Source organism: Lissotriton vulgaris, chromosome 6, assembly GCF_964263255.1.
Source record: "Lissotriton vulgaris chromosome 6, aLisVul1.2, whole genome shotgun sequence".
NCBI classification, from domain to species: Eukaryota; Metazoa; Chordata; class Amphibia; order Caudata; family Salamandridae; genus Lissotriton; species Lissotriton vulgaris.
The window spans coordinates 1606452112-1606470182 of record NC_141694.1 but is presented as its reverse complement, the minus strand read 5'-3'; the positions used below and the strand labels follow the sequence as shown (position 1 = coordinate 1606470182).

Sequence of the window (18071 nt, the reverse complement as noted above, 5' to 3'; positions counted from 1 at the left end):
AAAATCCAGCAGTTAGTCGAGAGTCCCTGGGACAAAAAGAAATAATCAAGCCTGGCATGTGTCTGATGTGGGGCTGAAAAAAAGGTAAACCCATAGTCATGGCGTTCTTGCGAGGCCCAGGCATCAATAAGTCGATGAGTCAGACATAGATTCAGCAAAGATTTAAAGACTTTGGGTTTACATCCTCTGTATAAGCTAGGACCGAGCTTCATCTCAAATTTAAATTAATGTCACCACAAATAATTAAAGGCAGTGGCCACCCAACTAGTTCCACATCTAACCAGTTAAAAAGAGCTGGATCATCGAGCAAAGAACCATAGGTTGAGCTAAGCGTAAAGGAGTAATTATCTGCATTACATAGAGTGAGAACCCATCTGCCCAGGTGAGCTGCCTCAGAGCATGCAAAATTAAAACTTTTTCTGCGAGCCAAGATGGCTACTCCTTTTGTGCATGTGCCTTGAGTTGTAAAGGAAACTAGCTGATAGCCTGCTAATTCTACCACCTTTGTCTCTCCGCTTCAATATGTGTCTCTTGTAGACATACTTTGTCCGCATTAAGATGCTGGATATCTTAATTGACTGTGCGTTTTTTATGCGGACAGTTCAAACCACATATATTAACGGATGCAATTCTTAGAGTACCCTTTGCCATTTACTACATTCTCAATTGTCTTAAATAAAAATTCACCTAACATTCCATATAATCTCAATGCCATTACATATACTTCAGCCCAATGGACCAGCCATGCCCCCAAAAGAATCCCCACCCCCCTCCTCTGTCCACCCACCCAACCTTGGGCAAAATGGATTTTTGATAAATGTGGCCCTTACTCTCCTAAGGCTTGAGCTTTGCCACTAGGTGACCATGGCATACTATTCTGGGAAGGCTGACTGGTATTTGCGTATTTTAAACCTTTACATAACTGGCATTGGTCCCCTGCTAAATCATACAGGGCTGGATGGTTACCCTCTGACACCTGCTGGTGATGTGGGGAGGGTTGTTGTGGCGGTGCGCATCCTTTGGGAATCGATACCCACAACTGGCAGGCTACTGGAAGGAGGTCTGGATTGTCCTGACAAGATCAGAAGATGTAGTGGTCCGCCAGCTCCATCGTTCCGGCTAAGTACAGGGAGCATTGGCTTTTAACTCGATTGGCAGCAGCTAAACAGTGCATGGTATACCAGTGGAGGCAGCAAGTCCTTCCTACTGAGATGGAATGACATGCAGATCTGGTGAGAAACGGAGATCGCAAGTGCATACTTTACAGACTGAATGACCATATGGACCTCTATGAAAAAAGATGGGCTCCCTTCTGTTAAACAGAGGGTCAGGTCTAGGAGGTCACCTTTGGGGCACAAGAATTGCAAATATCAACCCAATTACTGTGAGCCGCACCCCTACATTTGTTTTTTCATACTGACAGGGATACTGAGGGCACTGGAACTTTGTCTGACTCTTAGTTGGGTGATAGGACAATTAGTGGTGACTTGTAAGCATTGGTTTCCACCTATGACACCAGCCAGGTGCTGGGAAGATGCTGCAGGTGAGCTCTATATTGACTGGGGCTGTTACATTCTTTACTTATCCCTGACTACCGGCTACCTCATGTGATCAAACCCTGTTGAAACATGGGATGAGGGTTGCATTAGAGGGTTGTGAGAGGGAGGCATGTTTTTCTGTATTTCTGTTTCAGGAGAGGCTGTTGGTCCTTTATTTGGTTCTCATAAGAAGTTGTTACTTTTTGTACAGACCATCATGGGCTTCCAGGAGTTGGGGAGGTTGAGCTGTAATTCTATGCCTAGGATGTCATTACTACTTGTATGACATCACATCAATTTTACATTATGTATTCAAACAATCTTCCTATCAAGCCCTCCTTGGCAAATTATGTGCAAAATTTGCACAGTTTTTAATAATCCTTTAAAGATCACAATGATGTCTTACCTTGCCTTCATTGTTCAAGGAATCCTATGAAAGCAGTTCAATAAACAAACATTAAAATTATATTTAAAACCACATATCAAATTACTTCTCAAAAATCTGTCTCCTTGATCAGAAAAGACTATCAAAAATCAGTCTAAATGTACAAACATTGAAATTGAAATTGCATTCAAATAGGTCTTGCTATCACTGACAAGGCATTGAAACACTTTATGGAAAGTAGCACTCTACCTGTCCATTGGTTATATAATCTGGCATGCTAGAAGAAACCATTCCATGCATTTCCAATACCTTCACTCCAGTTTCTTAAGGAGCATTAGTGTCTTATGTGTGATGATTAGAGGGGGCTCTTTCAGAAGCAAATACTTGCTTAAAGTACTAGATACTGTAGTGAATTAAAAAAAGAGCTCAAGACAGACAGGCATGAGATTTAGAGTAGTTTTTATTGTGTGTGGGCATACTGGAGTACTTCTCTCAAGCCCTAATACTTTTATTTACTGTAAAATTACTCTTAATTGTGTGCAGTTACATGTGAAGCAAATACAGCATTTAGTACTATTTTCTTAGTTCAAAATGCACACTGATATCCAGAATGTGTCTCGGAATGCATTGTGTGCCCATAAAATAACACCAAATGCTTCAGCACACTCATAGCAGTAGCCAGCAGATGTTTGTTGACTCTTAGGGCCTGATTTAGGTCTTGGCAATACTAGTCCCATTGTCACGTTTTTGGCGGTCTACCAAGCTGGTGGTTTGGCAATCCGCCCTCTGTATTTAGATTTTGACATGGCCTACGAGGGAGGACTGTAGCTTTTCTGCCCACTCCAGCAAAATCTTGCTCCAGTTGTCTTTCCTTCTCTGGGATTCCAAGGACTCAGATTTGGAGACAGTGACATGTCAAAAAAAGGCCTTGCATTGACAGTGTTGAGTGCCCCTTACTTTTTAAAGTCATGTTCAGTTTTTACCTGTGGCCAGAGGTAATCCACAAGATACAGTGGCTCTATAAATCTCCAAAGGCACAGATCAACTGAGCAGAGCACTTTACTTGCCTCATATACATCTGCATGCGTTTGCTTTACATATACACATTTTTTGGGTGAAGTTGCATCAGTGGAGCCTCAGTCTTCCAGGCGCCCTTGCTTTTGCATTACCTAATTTGTGTTAACCAATTAGGCTAGCAAAAATGAGGTAATGCAAATCCATTCACACCTATGAGCCTTTAGGCCAACAGAAATAAATGGAGTTTTATTACCTAATAGTGATTGCCTAATTCAGATTGCGACTCTGTAGGAACTGTTAATAGGTAATCGCTATTTTCTTACATACCACTTTGCATTCCTTAAACAGAGCTTACCAAAAATTTGCTATTTTGGAAGTGTTAAATGGATTTTTGATAAATGTGGCCCTTACTCTCCTAAGCTCCTAAGGCTTGAGATTTGCTAATGCGTGACTATGGCACCCTACTCTGTGAAGTCGGACTGATATTTGTATATTTCAAACCTTTACATAACTGGCGTGGTCCCCTGCTAAATCATACAGGGCTGGACTGTTACCATCTGACACCTGCTGGTGATGTGGGGAGGGTTGTTGTGATGGTGCACATCCTTTGGGAATGCCCACATCTATACGGATACTGGAAAGAGATCTGGATTCTCTAGACAAGATCAGAAGATGTAGTGGTCCACCAGGCTGCTTGTCCTGTCCTTCTACATGACAGGGACAGCTCCATTGTTCCGTCCAATGACAGGGAGCTTTGGTTTTCCACTGAATTGGCAGCAGCTCAATGTTGCATTACCAATGGAGGCAGCCAGTCCTTCCTACTGAGATGGAATGACTTGTGGAACTGGTGAAAAAAACAGATCACAAATGCATTATTTACAGACTAAATGGCCAGATGGACCTCTATGACACAATATGGCAACGCTTTTGATGACCAGAGGTTCAGGTCTAGGAGGACCCCACTATGGACATTGGGACAGAAGAAGTGCGAATATCAACCCAATGTCTGTGAGCCGCACTCCTACCTTTGCTTTTTCATACTGACAGAGAAACCGGGGGCCCCGGAAACTAGCATAACCCTTTGATTGGGTGATAGGACAACTAGTGGTGACTTGTTACACCAGCCTTGTGCTGGGGAGATGCTGCAGGTGAGCTCTATCTTGACTGGGGCTCTTACATTCTTTACTTATACCGCACAATGGGCTACATCATATGATTGAACCCTTTTGGAACATGGGATGAGGGTTTCATTAGAGGGTTGTGGGAGGGATGCATGTTTTTGTGAATTGCTGTATTTGGGGAGGCTGTTGGTCCTTGCTTTGGTTTTCCTAAGAAGTTGTTGCTTTTTGTACCGACGATCATGTGCTTCCAGGAGTTGGGGAGGTAGAGTTGTAATTCTATGCCTTTTATTTCATTACTACTTGTATGACATGACATCCATTTTACTTTATGTATTCAGACAAGCCCTCCTCATGCAAATAATGTGCAAAATACGCATGGTGTTTCCTAATCCTTTAAATATCACAATGATCTCCTACCATGTGTTCCACTGCTTTGGTTCCTGGCTTGAAAAAATCCTTCATCTAGGAAAGCAGTTCAATAAACAAACACAGATTAAAATTATGTTTAAAACCACATATCAAAATATTTCTCAACAATCTGTCTTCCTGCTCAGAAATGACTACGAAAATCAGTCTTGTTATAAATGTACAAACATTGAAATTGAAATTGCATTGATATAGGTCTCACTACCACTGACAAGGCATTGAAACATCTTACAGCGAGTAGAACAGTACCTGTCTATTGGTTATATAGTCTGGCATGCTAAAAGAAACCATTCCATGAATTTTACATGCAGTCACTCCAGTTTCTTTATGGTACATTAAGGACTTATGAATGTTGACTAGTGGCGGCACTTTCAGAAGCAAATACTTGCTGAAATTAAAAATACAGTTTTGAATTAAAGAAAGAGCTCAAGACAGGCATGAGATTTAGAATTGTTTTGTTGCATGTGGGCATAACTGGTGTACTTCCCTCTAGCATGAAATTGCTAAAACCTAGGGCAACTCAAATATAATTAGAACATGACAATAATTTATAAATAAGCGTGAAGTGATGAAAACACCATATTACTAACAAATATAAGTTTTATTAAAGCAATTCAACAAATATTGATGGTAAAAAAATCCACTTGCGTACTATAGTCGTATCTACATTCACTCTGACACCATGCTGTGCAATCAAGAAAAAAATTACATGGACAAAAACAGTTACAAAGAAATAGGAAAAATATCTTATGTTTTCTTATTTAGAATGCATATTTCATCCTAAAGAATCAGATCTGTCAACACGGCAATTGATATGATCAGGAATGGCTAGGAGCCTAATTCTTTTTAGCAACAATAAGAGGCTGAAGAACAAATTTGTTTTGGCAACAATCAGTGGCTATGTACCGAATTGTATCAACAGGCATTTCGGCACAGAAGAGCCTTCGTCAGGAAAGCCACCCATTACAAATTCAAGATACCTGTAAATATAAAAATATATTCAGGACTACAACTTCAAGCATGCAGTGAAGGACTAATAAGCACCAAGCGAGACCCACTGGGGGTTGGCATGCCGGAAATGGATAAAAAATAGCCCTCCATGATTCATCTGTGAATGATGCAGCCTATGAGTAAGAGGCGTTGGCCTCGAAATGCGTGAAAGTAACTTCTGGAGTGCTGCAGTGGGTTGTTGCAAGAATAAACCGGATGGTGGTTTGCTGTTGAGTGCATCCTCAATGCTTTCGGGCATTTATTGAAGAATTGATGGACACAGCTGCCCTGCCGTGGAGGATGGCACCTTCTCTGCAGTGAGGAGAGGCTGCGGCTTGGAATTGTGTCTAGGCCGGTAGTGCAGCACAGTAAGTGGCATTAGTCCACCCGCCTCAGCACTCTGGACCCTACCAAGGGAGCAAATAAAGTCTTAATATATGCTGATGTTTCCATTGAACCTACTAAAGGGTAGTTTCTTGCTCTTTCAGGACTATAAAGTCTCAGCATGCAGTGTAGGACTAACAAGCACAAAGCAAGACCCACTGGGGGTGGGCATCCCGGAAATGGATAAAAAAAGAGCCCTCCATGATTCATCTGTGACTGAAGCAGCATATGAGTAAGAGGCGTTGGCCTCGAAATGTGTCAGGTGAATAAAGAAAGTAACTTCTGGAGTGCTGTAGTGGGTTGTTGCAAGAATAAACCGGATGGTGGTTTACTGTCGAGTGCGTCCTCAATGCTTTCGGGCGTTTGGTGAAGAATTGATGGACACGGCTGCCCTGCGATGGAGGACGGCACCATCTTCTCTGTGAGGAGAGGCTGGTTTTTGGAACTGTGTCTTGGCTGGTGGTGCAGCACAGTAAGCAGCATTAGTCTTCCCGCCTCAGCACTCTGGACCTTACCAAAGGAGCAAAAAATGTCTTAATATATGCAGATGTTTCCATGGAACCAACTAAAGGTTTGATTTCTTGCTCTTTCAGGACTACAAGTCCCAGCATGCAGTGAAGGACTAACATACACAAAGCGAGACCAACTGGGGATCGGCATGCCGAAAATGGATAAAAAAGATCCCTCCATGATTCATCTGTGACTGAAGCAGCCTTTGAGTAAGAAGCGCTGGCCTCAAAACGCATCAGGCAAATAAAGAAAGTAACTTCTGGAGTGCTGTAGTCGGTTGTTGCAAGAATAAACCGGATGATGGCTTACTGTCGAGTGCTTCCTCAATGCTTTCGGGCGTTATATATATGTTTAGTCCATCCATCTGTAGATGATTGAATAAACAGCATAATTTTATTGCTTCGCATCTGTGAACTCTTTTGTGTTCGGAAACCCGATTTCTATGTGATGGCCAAAAGAGAAAACAGAAAAATCACCAGATGAAGAACTGAATCCCCCCCAAATCTGATAAAAGATTATAAATGAAAATTACATAAAAGTGCTCCCAGGTCGATGGAGAACCATTAAGCCAGGAATTACATCAATGACCATACATGCAAGATCTATGCCATGCACTGTGACAGGTTAGACACACCGGAGATGGAATTCCATGGTGCAAAAAATACATGCAGGCTCTCAGGGTGGGTTATGTGAATTTAGATGAAAAATACTAAATACACGGATGGACAGGAGTCTCTGGGGTGGGATAGGAAATGATGGAAAGGATTCCTCTGGAGCACAATGTGAATAACGAAGAAATTATCTGTAAAGAATAAATGAAATGCACCGTGAAACAATGCCTGTCTGCTGAACACTGAATTTGGAAAATTTAGTGAGAGAGTTTACCTAAAATAGTTGAAAATCTGTTGCCCAGAATTTACGTAAACCAGTTGATGCAATAAATGCATCAACTATTTTTAGACTATATTAGTCCATACGGAAGAGAGAATTTACCTAAAGTTATTGTGAATCAGTAGCCCGGAATTTACATAGAACAATTAATGCTGTACATCGGTATCAAGAAGCTAATTCTGTGTGAGTACCTATACAAACATAACAGCTGGAATTAATAAAAAAAGTAAGGTCATTTCAGGAAGGTGTAGAAATTTATGATATCTGAATTCATAAAACAAATAGCTCAAACTGCGGACTCAACGGATAGAATATGCTTTCACTGGAAGTGGATGCCGGGTTTATGAAAATTGCTATGAAAGATCTAAAAAATTAGCATGAAGACACTATAGACTAATCAATATATATGACTCGAAAAGTCAATAAAGAAGCCAAAGTTCCAATAACTCACTTAGGAAGGTCCACTCGATGAACTGAACATTAACGAATCAGAAGCCTAACACCGTCTGAAGAGTCAGAAGCCCAAGGCCATCTGAGCCCAAAGCGCCACAGCAGGAGTGAAACAATAAACAAGCATTTGCAATGCAATTGGTCTTGCCTTTGGGACTTTAACATTATTTTATTTATTTATTTATTTATAAAGTTTTATATAGCGTGAACTTGACCCAAGAGGGTATCAGAGCGCTTTACATTTAAGATCATTGCGTTGCAAGTTACATCAGACACAAAAGCATAGTAATGAACAGTACACATAAAACAATGTTACAGTAATTCGGAGGAGGGAGGGGAGGAGGGAGTAAAAGTGAGGAGACGAGGAGACTCCTCATTACCTGTCAAGCAGATCCACTGAACATCAGCCATGTTGCTCAGGTCTCAGCATTCAGGAAAAGCCAATTTTTAGTTTATTTGCTATGCGAAGGTTATATGGCGCTACTAGACCCGGAGTTACCAGAGCGCATAACCAGGGGAATGTTGCATTAGAAGGTACATCAGAAAGGATTATAAAGCGCTGGCTATACCCGTAGGTATCAGAGCGCTATAGCAGAGGAAGATTGCATTACAAATTATATCAGTTACAGTAGCGTAGTAGGTACAGTAAACAAACAACGGGAGGAAGGAGTAAAAGCGGGGAGACGAGGAGGAACAATGCCCAATATCCGGCTGGGTAGGTGACGGTCAAGGGGGAAAAACCAGGGCCAGACTCCTCATTAACTGTCAAGCAGCTCCACTGGTCATCAGCCATGTTACTCAGGTCTCAGCGTTTCAGTTTTTAGTTTAATTGATTTGCGAAGGTTATAAAGCGCTATCTAGACCCGGAGGTATCAGATTGCATAATCAGGGCAAACGTTGCATTATAAGATACATCAAAAGGATTATAAAGCGCTTGCTAGACCCGTAGGTATCAAAGCGCTATGGCAGAGCAAGATTGTGTTACAAAGTACATCAGTTACAATGGCGTAGAAAGGTACAGTAAATAAACAACGAGGTTGAGAGAATTTATATGAAAAGGAAGGGAGGAAGGAGCCTTAGCAGGGAGACGAGGAAGAACTGTGTCCAAAGTCAGGAGAGACAAATATAGAGGGAAAGGGGAGTGGTGGAGTGAGAGGGGAGAGGACGAGGGGGAAAAAGGAAAGGAGTTAAAGGGAAAGTCGGCCCAAGGACCGTGTGGGTAGGTGACGGCCGAGAAGTTCATCAGAAGCGCCAGCCGGTAGCACATTTTGCTTCACATTTTGCCGGGTGCCACAACAGCTTCTGTTTTTTTAACAATGAAGCTTTGACACCAATAAGCAGTTTATAGGACTGCATGCTAACAATCCGCATTCCTCTCCATTTCCACTGCCTCTTAAGCCCCTTTTATGAGCCCTGCTTGTTGCATTATGTGTTTTAACACTATATGCCCCACTGATTGTTTGAAAATCTGAAGCTCAGAAAGAAAACAAGGAGAATTTTTTTGAAATCATAGATACAGAAGAACTGTTTACACTGGAGAAAATTGGACACAATAGAGTACACAAATCAAATATGAGGCACTGGAGAGACCTTTTAATTAAGTAAGTCTTGTGATTTTACATGTCCAGCACTTCACATGCTAGACTTTTTGGGTCCACTCCACTTATCCTAATATCTAAACCATGAGTCCCATAATGCAAACTGATCTTGGCAGACATAAAAAACAAGCATTTGCAATGCAATAGGTCTCGCATTTATGCGAGTTTGAGCTATTAACATTGCAACTAACAATGCCATTTATTTTTGTTTTTGTTTCACAAACATAAATAAAAGGTATTGTCATTTACAATTTTGTAAGATATGGTTAGTGGTAAAATATCATAACACAACCGAGCGTTCGGTAGGGGTATGATATTTTATCACTAACCATATCTTACAAAATTACTATCAACCTAGGGAAAGGCAGCCCTATGTTACCAAACAGCACGCTTAAGTAGGAAAATTCAACAAAAACAGTGATAAAAAAAGTGTACAGCAACTATAAAGGAGTGCTAGTGGCCACGATTTACCCTTAGCATTGTCATTTACAATGCCATTAGCTTAAACTCGGGTAACTGCAAGACCTATTGCATTGCAAACGCTTGTTTTGCAAGGGCGTTCAATGGAGGTAGACAGGGAGACAATTCCCTAATTCATGAATTTGTGGCTAAGTTAAGCATTCCACATTGATATGGGTCTGCCATAAAGATTTGTGACATTCCACAGGGCGGTGTGAGACAGGCCTAGCTTGCTTTGAAATTTGATCACTAACCCAGGAAAAAAGTGCATCTAACCCTGAACACTAAAAATAACAGAAAACAAGCAAAGGGCATTTGAATAGTTTTTTTTTTAAATGGCACAACAAAAAAAAGTATTTGTTTACCTTGCAGTTCACTCCGGCGCTTGAATTCCAAAAGTGGCCTGCTCCCCGGTAGAGACGGGGCACTGCTCTTCTAGTTACTGATTGTAACCTTTGCTCTGGTTTATGAAGAGTTAAACAGTTAGCATCCTGTGAACGTTTCATGAGTGCACGTGGTCACTGTGAGTGGACTGTCCGTGTCCCCAACAGTGTAGCGCTGGTGACACATAGCAACAGGGTTGGGGGCAGGTAGGCAATAAAATACAGGTAAAAGCTGAGGGAGCGAATCTTCTCATACGAGAGGATCAACTGTTTAAAATAAAAAAAACAAGCAGTGGGGAGTGGAGAGCTCTCTTGTGAGAGGGACATGGGGAAAGCAGTAATAATGTGTACCACGGAGCGTCCAGCGCCGTGCTGTGAGAGGTACACGGCGAGTGCACTAGTAATGCGCACACGGGGCATCCAATGCAATGAGCAGTACATCAGGGGATGGAGGTGAGGGAGAAACACGCTGGGATTCATGGAGGCATAGCGGGTGAGATGTGGTGATGCACCAGCAAGGATTGCCTTAGTGGAGCCGTCCGCTACCTACACAAACCACTTCATGCGTTGTGATGCCATAACTATAGCAGTATGCTCTAAACAAATGCCAAGAACTAACTCTAGAAAGCAGAAAGAAGGAGGGGGCTCCAGTGGGCAGCCAAGCTGCATTATTCCGAGATGTGTTTGTAATGTCTGGGGTCAGTGGGAAAGACAGAACTATAGCCCGGCACAGGCTCTGTCCTGGAGGTCTGGGGGCAGAGCAACAACCCCAAGTACTGGCACCGACAAGAGAACATGGTTGGGACAGGTAGGGTAGAAAGGGTAGTGTACTGTTAGCGTGGGTGGGCTAGGAGCCGGGTGCCCAGAGGGAGGAAATGGGCTATAATTGAACGCAGCGGCAGAGCCCTGGGTGTGAAGGGAGGTAAGAGGCTGGCACAGCAAAGCCAAGTGGGTGGAGGGAGTAAGTGGTTTAAACTATAGACGCAAAGCCTATCGAGTGAGTCTGTGTGTGCGGTGGGGGGTTCAGGGTTACAGGCATCAGAGCCAGGTATCCACAGACATACAGTGCAAGGCTACAGAGTGTCGAGCCAGGTGTGCACAGGCAGGGGAGGGGTTAAGGCTCCAGTGTGTGGAGCCAAAAGTGCACAGGCAGTGAATCAAAGGCTACAGACTGTGGAGCGGAGAGAGCACAGGAAGGGGAGGAGTCAAGGAAGAGTGTAGAGCAGGGAATGCATAAATGGGAGAGGGGCATAAACTATAGACTGCGGATCCAGGTTTGCACAGGGCAGTAAGAGGGTAGAACTAAGGGTGGCAGAGCTGGGTGTGCATTGATTGGAAATCCGGGGGTGCACATATCGGTAAAGGTTAGGGGTGCAGAAGGAGGTAAGGGGATTGGACTGTAGGCAGCAGGGCCTAGTGTCTGTGGAGTCTCTAGGCCGCTTGCGCATGGTAGCCTTGGCGCGGCGGCAGGAAGGAGACTTGGGACACCAGATTTAGTTAACCGCGTGGTCCGGACATACTCCGCCGGCCACTCCCCTTTATTATATATGCGAGCGCGTGACGTCACGCGCTCGCGTATGCGCACCCTCTGGTGCGCGGCTAACTAGACCACTAACGGCGGTCATGAACATTAGATTCCTTTTAACCTTTATTAAAACAAAAAGGCATAATCAAAAATCACTCAGAGTAAAAAGAAGAGTACTGGGCCATCCGGCCGGTTACCAGTCTGATGAATATGTAGTTCGTGATCAGCCCACCGCAAAGTCTGCCAGCTGGGAAGACGGGCCGGGTTTCTTCTCAGCCCGTATCCTGCAACTTCTCCCCGGGAGGGTGCCCTCCATGGGGTCCCAAGAGGGGATCCTCGGGCACCCCAGGGGTCGTCCGGGGACCGTGGACTGCTGACTCTGGGGGTTTCAGTGATCGAGGGGCTCGCTGCCAGGTCTTCACCCTGAGCCTCGTTTTCCCCTCCTCCTGGGCTGCTCGGTCCTTCAGGCTGGCTGGATACTTCATTTTCGGGTTCTTGCCCTCGGGGGCCTGTGGAACTTGGGTGAGCCTTTTTGAAAAAGGAGATGTTGCGTGTGACCGTTTCCATCCCTCGTTGAGCCGTCACCATAGTGCCCGTGCGGCGCATGACCGTCCACGATCGGGGCTCGAATGGGAGTCGGAACTTGCTGCCCGGATATCTGTTCTTCACATAGACACAGTCTTTTTCTTGGCTTGTCGGTTCTTTGGCCCTTCGCCGAAAGCTGGCATAGTTATTGGACCGCATCCTGTTAGACAGAGTTTTCCGTGGATCTACCTTGGTCGGAGCCCAGTTGGGATGGTTAGGGAGAGTGTCTCTGACTATCCGCCCCATTGCAGAAGGACCTGGGGCTGCTTCCGTTGTGCAATGTGGTGTGAGCCGATACTCCCTCAGGAAGCTGAAGATTGCTCTCTCCAGAGAGCCTCTTCTGCATGGGCGATTCTGATGACTTCGTTCAGTGTACGCATGAATCTCTCTATTTCCCCGTTGGCTTGAGGCCATCGGGGGGTCACCTTCCTGTGATGGATTCCCCAATCCCTGAGGTATTCTGCGAATTCTTGTCCTTGAAACGGCGGTCCATTGTCCGTCTTGACACTCTCGAAGATGCCATGCGTGGCTATGGTCTTCTCAAATTTTGCAATGACCTCCTTCGCCGTGAGTGTTGCTACGACCTCCACCTCGGGGTATTTGGTGAAATCATCTATTATGACGAGTATGTATCTTCCATCTGGGAGATGTCCGAAGTCCACGCTGACACACTCCCACGGTCTCTGCGGGTCATCTTCTGTGAGGACTGGGGCCGGACGTTCGGGTTGTCCTGTGGCCTGGCACCATCGGCATTCCTTGACCGTCTGTTCCACTCTGGTGTCCATGTCCGGGAACCACACCTTGGCCCGGAGCCTGCTCTTGGTCTTCACTATGCCCTGGTGTCCGCAGTGTGCTAGTTCGACCGCTTGCTGGGTCAGGCTTTCAGGCATCACAATCCGTGGTCCTCTCAGTAAGCACCCCTGGCTGTCGACTGAAAGTTCCTCTTTTTCCACTGTGGTTGCGGCTGTGGGATGTCTGGAGAGATAGTCGGCTGGGATTGTCGCACCCGGTTTGTACTCCACTTGGTAGTCGTATTCTTGCAGTTGGAGAATCCATTTTTCTGTTCTGGGCGGCAGTTTGGACCCCGACCCTCGAAAGAGCGGGATCAGAGGCTTGTGGTCTGTCGATTCTGTGAACGGGTGCCCGTACACATAGACGTGGAAATGTCTGCAGGCCCAATGGATCGCAATCGCTTCTCTCTCTATCTGGGAGTATCTTTGTTCTGTCACGGTTAAAGACTGACTGGCATAGGCAATGGGTGCCCAGTCATCCTCGCCTTGGCGTTGTGTCAGCACGGCTCCCAGGACGTAAGGGCTGGCATCCACGGCTATGTTGGTTGACTTCGCCGGGTCAAAGTACGACAGGGTTTTGTCTGCCGACAATGCTGCTTTTGTGTCCCGGAACGCCGTCTCCTGTTCTTCGCCCCACTGCCAGGTGGTGGTGGATTTAGTGAGTTCATGGAGAGGCCTGGTGAGGTTTGACAAGTCTGGGATGAATCTCCCACAGAAATTCACCATTCCTAGGAAGCTTCTCACTTCCGATATGTTGGAGGGAGCGGGGGCTTCCTGTACATCTCTCACCTTGTCCGGGTCGGGGGCTATTCCTTGATGCGAGAAGGTGTAGCCAAAGAAGCTGATCTTGTTTTGGAGAAATTGGCACTTCTCGTGATGCAGGGTCAGGCCGTAGTCCTTGATTCTCCGTAGCACGCCTCTCAACCTTTGGTGATGTTCTTCGATCGAGTTTGCATATATGAGCAGATCATCGCTGACATTCAGTAATCCCGGGAGTCCACTCAGAACCTCCCGGATAGTATTCTGGAAAACTTCCGCGGCGCTGGAGATGCCAAAATTGAGGCGTCGGTAGCGTCTGAGGCCCACGTGGGTGGAGAACGTGGTTATGTATCGGGAGTCTGGATGGAAAGGCAGCTGGTGATAGCCCGATCGGAGATCCATCTTGGAGAACCACCTTGCATCTGTTTAGTTCTCCTAAAATGGCATCGATTGTAGGGGTCAGGTGTCTTTCTCTCTTGACCGCTGCATTGGGTAGGTGCATATCCACACAGATGCGGACCTGGCCAGGTTGTTTGGGCTTGCGCGCCACCACGATTGGAGACACCCATGGGGGGGCCCACTGACTTTTTCAATGATGCCCTGTCGCTCAAGGGCTTCTAGTTCTTCCTCGACCTTCTTTCTGAGGTGGAAGGCTATCCTCCGGTGTCTGAGGGCGACAGGTTGGATCGATTGATCAATGTGGAGTGACACCTCCTTCCCCTTGAGGCATCCAATGCCTCGGAACGTGTCTTTGAACTCTTCCAGTATCGTGTCTAGCTCTTCTTCCAGTACGGCCATTTCGAACAATATCAGCCCGAGTTCTTCTGCTGCCTGCCCGCTGATGAGCATGCCACTGCCTTCCTTGGTGACGTAGACGGTCGTCGGGACTTTCCGGTCTTGATGCTGCAGCTCTGTTTGGAAGCAACCGATCAGGGAGATCGGTGTCTTCTGCCCGTATGTAAACACCCGGATTCTGGCTTCTTGCAGACTCGGTTTGCTCCGCAGCTGGTTATATAAATTTGCTGCCATGAGTTCAATGGAGGCTCCGGTGTCAATTGTAGCTCTTACTTCCTGCTGGTGTATTCTTATGCGACACTTCGGGAGACGCCTCTTCTTTCTCTGCGGCTGGTCGATGGCGAACAGGTAGTGGACCGGGTAGTCGTTGGAGTCATCGTCCATATCTTCACTGTCCTGGCTTTCCCTTATGGCATGGGCAGCCTCATTCTTCGACTTTGTGGTTCTGCATAATGCCGCGAAGTGGTTCATCTGTCCACACGAGCTGCATCTTTTCCCGCGTGCTGGGCAGTCTTGAGCGCGGTGGGGCTGGCCTCCCCAGTATCCACATTCTCTGCGCCTGTCTTGTGGTTTCTTCCCTCCAAATTGGCGTGGCTTCAGTCGGACGACATTGACTTGTTCCACCGTATTGACCTGTTCCGCCTTGACTGGCCGGTGGAGAGCCGCCTCCATGTGTGACGCTCTCGCTTGCGACAGTTCTTTGGAGTGCCCTAGCTTCAAGATATCTGCCAACGGATTTCCATCCTCTTGCAGGATCTTTACCCTCAAGTTTGATGAGTAGCACCCTTGTATGAGTTGGCCTCGTATCTCCTCTTGCTCGTCGCGAAAACCACAGGTGCTGGCAGTTCTTTAAGCCTGCCGTGGAATGTGTCAAGCGATTCCTCAGCCTCCTGTTTGGCTTGCTAGAAAATGAACCTTTCATAATCTTTGCTTGCCATTGGTTCAAAGTGCGCATTGAGCGCATTGAGGAGTGTGATGTAGGTCTTTCGCGTCGCTTCCACTAGGGTCTTATAAATCCTGTGGATGTCTTTCCCTCCCAGGTGTAAGAGTAGCGCTCTGCGGCGTTCCCTCGCCGTGCCTGCCCCCTCAAAGTATATCTGCAGCCGATCTGTCCAGTCCTTCCAGCGTGGCGCTAGGGATGCCGGGGTGCCGTCCACCACAAATGGCTCGATGGCGGGAATGGACGCCATGTTGGCACGTGGCGCGGCCTAGCTTGTGGCCTGGGTCGACCTTGTCTAGTGGTGTCGCCGCTCCGGCCTGGATGAGGCTCAGACTTCGTCTTGCCCCGTTGCTGGGCTATCTGTGCTGTGCGTGTGCTGCCTGGCTTGCTTGTCTGGGGCCTTGCACCCTGGCACTGACCTTCTTCCGCCGTTGCGCGTGGACCACAGGCGACTGCCAGTAAATGCGGCTGCGCCGGAGGGACCGCGTGTTCACCCTCTTCTCCTGCGACAGGGGTTTTAGCTAAGCCATGTGGGGGCACACCACGCCAGTCGGCGGCCTAGCCGTCCAGTGGGGCATCAGCGGGAGCCAGCGCGCGTGGCTGCTGCTGTCCGCCGGCTTCCGGCTCGGGCGTGTTGCTCGTTTAGAGCTTGCCACTCAGAAAAGGCCCGACAACCGCCGTGCGCACCCTCAACATTGGAGCGCGGCTGAGACGCAGTGAACCGGGGGCACTGCATGGGTCCTCAGACCCTCGTCACCAGTGTGGAGTCCCTAGGCCGCTTGCGCATGGTAGCATTGGCGCGGCAGCAGGAAGGACACTCGGGACACCAGATTTAGTTAACCGCGTGGTCCGGACTAACTCCGCCGGACACGCCCCCTTTATTATATATGCGAGCGCGTGATGTCACGGGCTCGCGTATGCGCACCCTCTGGTGCGCGGCTAACTAGACCGCTAACCGCGGTCATGAACATTACAGTGTCCACTGTGAGTGGAGGGATTAGGGCTTCAGACATCAGATGGAAGGGACGAGTTCAGGAATGCTTAGAACTGGCAGTGAACAACGGTTGGCACAGCAGGGCGATAAGGGGTACAACTAAGTGGACCAGGGCTGGGTGTGCGCAGGGTTGTAAGGGGGTACAGCCAAATGTGGCAGAGCCGAGGAGTGTGCAGGGTGGTAAAGAGGGTACAACTAACCGTGGCAAACCTGGGTGTCCGCAGGCGGTAAGGGTGTCACTAAAGGGTGGTTAGGTATGCAATGAACGAGGAGCCTTGTCACCCAGAAGCCATTACCTACTTTCTGCAGCTCTGTTCCCAGCCCCAGCTGGGCTGCCTGTTCTGTCCCACTGAAGATCATCAGGAGTTCCCTTGAATGCTTCCGATGGCTATGGCTGCGCTGTGACTACGGATAAGTCGGTCTTTGGAACTCGGCGACTTATCCGTTCACCCTGGAGAGGTGAATTCGTCCTGCACAGAGTCGCCCGCCATCTCCAAATAGCAGCCTACAGTCAGCAGGGTCTGCCGAAGAGCAACATCGACACACGACCACAACAGCTTCAAACCCGGCTCCACTTGATGACATTGCGGGGAATGAGATTTGGATATCAATTTATGATTATAATCGATTTAATAAATTATCTCATTCATCTATTTTGGACCGCTAGTATCTGTCATTGAGGAAAGGACAACCCCCGCATAGATTAGACAAACCCCATTAACTGACGCCACTCTGAAGAACCACTTACAACTGATGAAGTTTTAAGAGTTTTATATGAAGTTAATCTGAATGCAATACAATCCTTACAGAATAAATCTCAAAGTATACAAAATACAAAATCAGTCTCTAGATCCGCAATCAAAGCTTCAGCGTGAAGTGGTTCCTTCTGCGTCATCTGCAGTAAGATAAAATAATCAAGTTAAAACTGTCCCTACTCTATGCTATGTGACATCCCTATTTCGCAAGTTTCTTCCCTAAAAAGGTGTCAGCAGTTTGACTCCCAAAGAAGTTCAAACTCTCTTAGCCTCTAAAGGAATTCTTAAATTTTAGAAGCAGTACCCTCTCTGCCTACCCATCCGCTCTCTAAGGGTCCTCGGCCTACTGCTCCCTTGCGCTCTGATCTCTCAGCCCATCTGCTCAAGGCATCTACCCTTATCTTCGCTCTCGCCTTAGCCTAATGCTAATTGCTCTGCTAATGGCTACCTCCTCATTGCTCTCTCCTCATTGCTCTCTCCTCCCCGGGGTGCTGTCCCTAAAATACACAATCATCCTGTGGGTGGAACGCCCCTTGACGCCCACCACGGACTTTCCCTGATGATGTCAACTTCTTGCTTCTTCCATTGGTCCACTCCTTGCGTCGTTCATTAAGTTGACCCTTCTCCTTAGATGTCATCTTCATCATCTCGCTGGCTACCTTCATTGACACTTTTAGCGCAAAAAGTCAAATGACCTTAGACAAGACTTTAACTCCATGTCGCTTAACTTGACCCTTCTAGGTCCTGTGAATGGTCTTGTCAAAACACAGTTCAA

General features: G+C 46.7%; 1 long non-coding RNA gene across 1 annotated transcript; it reads right to left on the bottom strand.

The window, feature by feature from the left end:
• Window positions 1-1944: 1944 nt before the first annotated feature.
• Window positions 1945-17100, bottom strand: LOC147709196 (uncharacterized). Its single transcript, XR_015296537.1, has 3 exons — window positions 16842-17100; window positions 4479-4523; window positions 1945-1968 (listed from the first exon to the last, which is right to left on the bottom strand). It is a non-coding gene; the product is annotated as an uncharacterized LOC147709196 (long non-coding RNA).
• Between the last annotated feature and the right edge of the window lie 971 nt (window positions 17101-18071).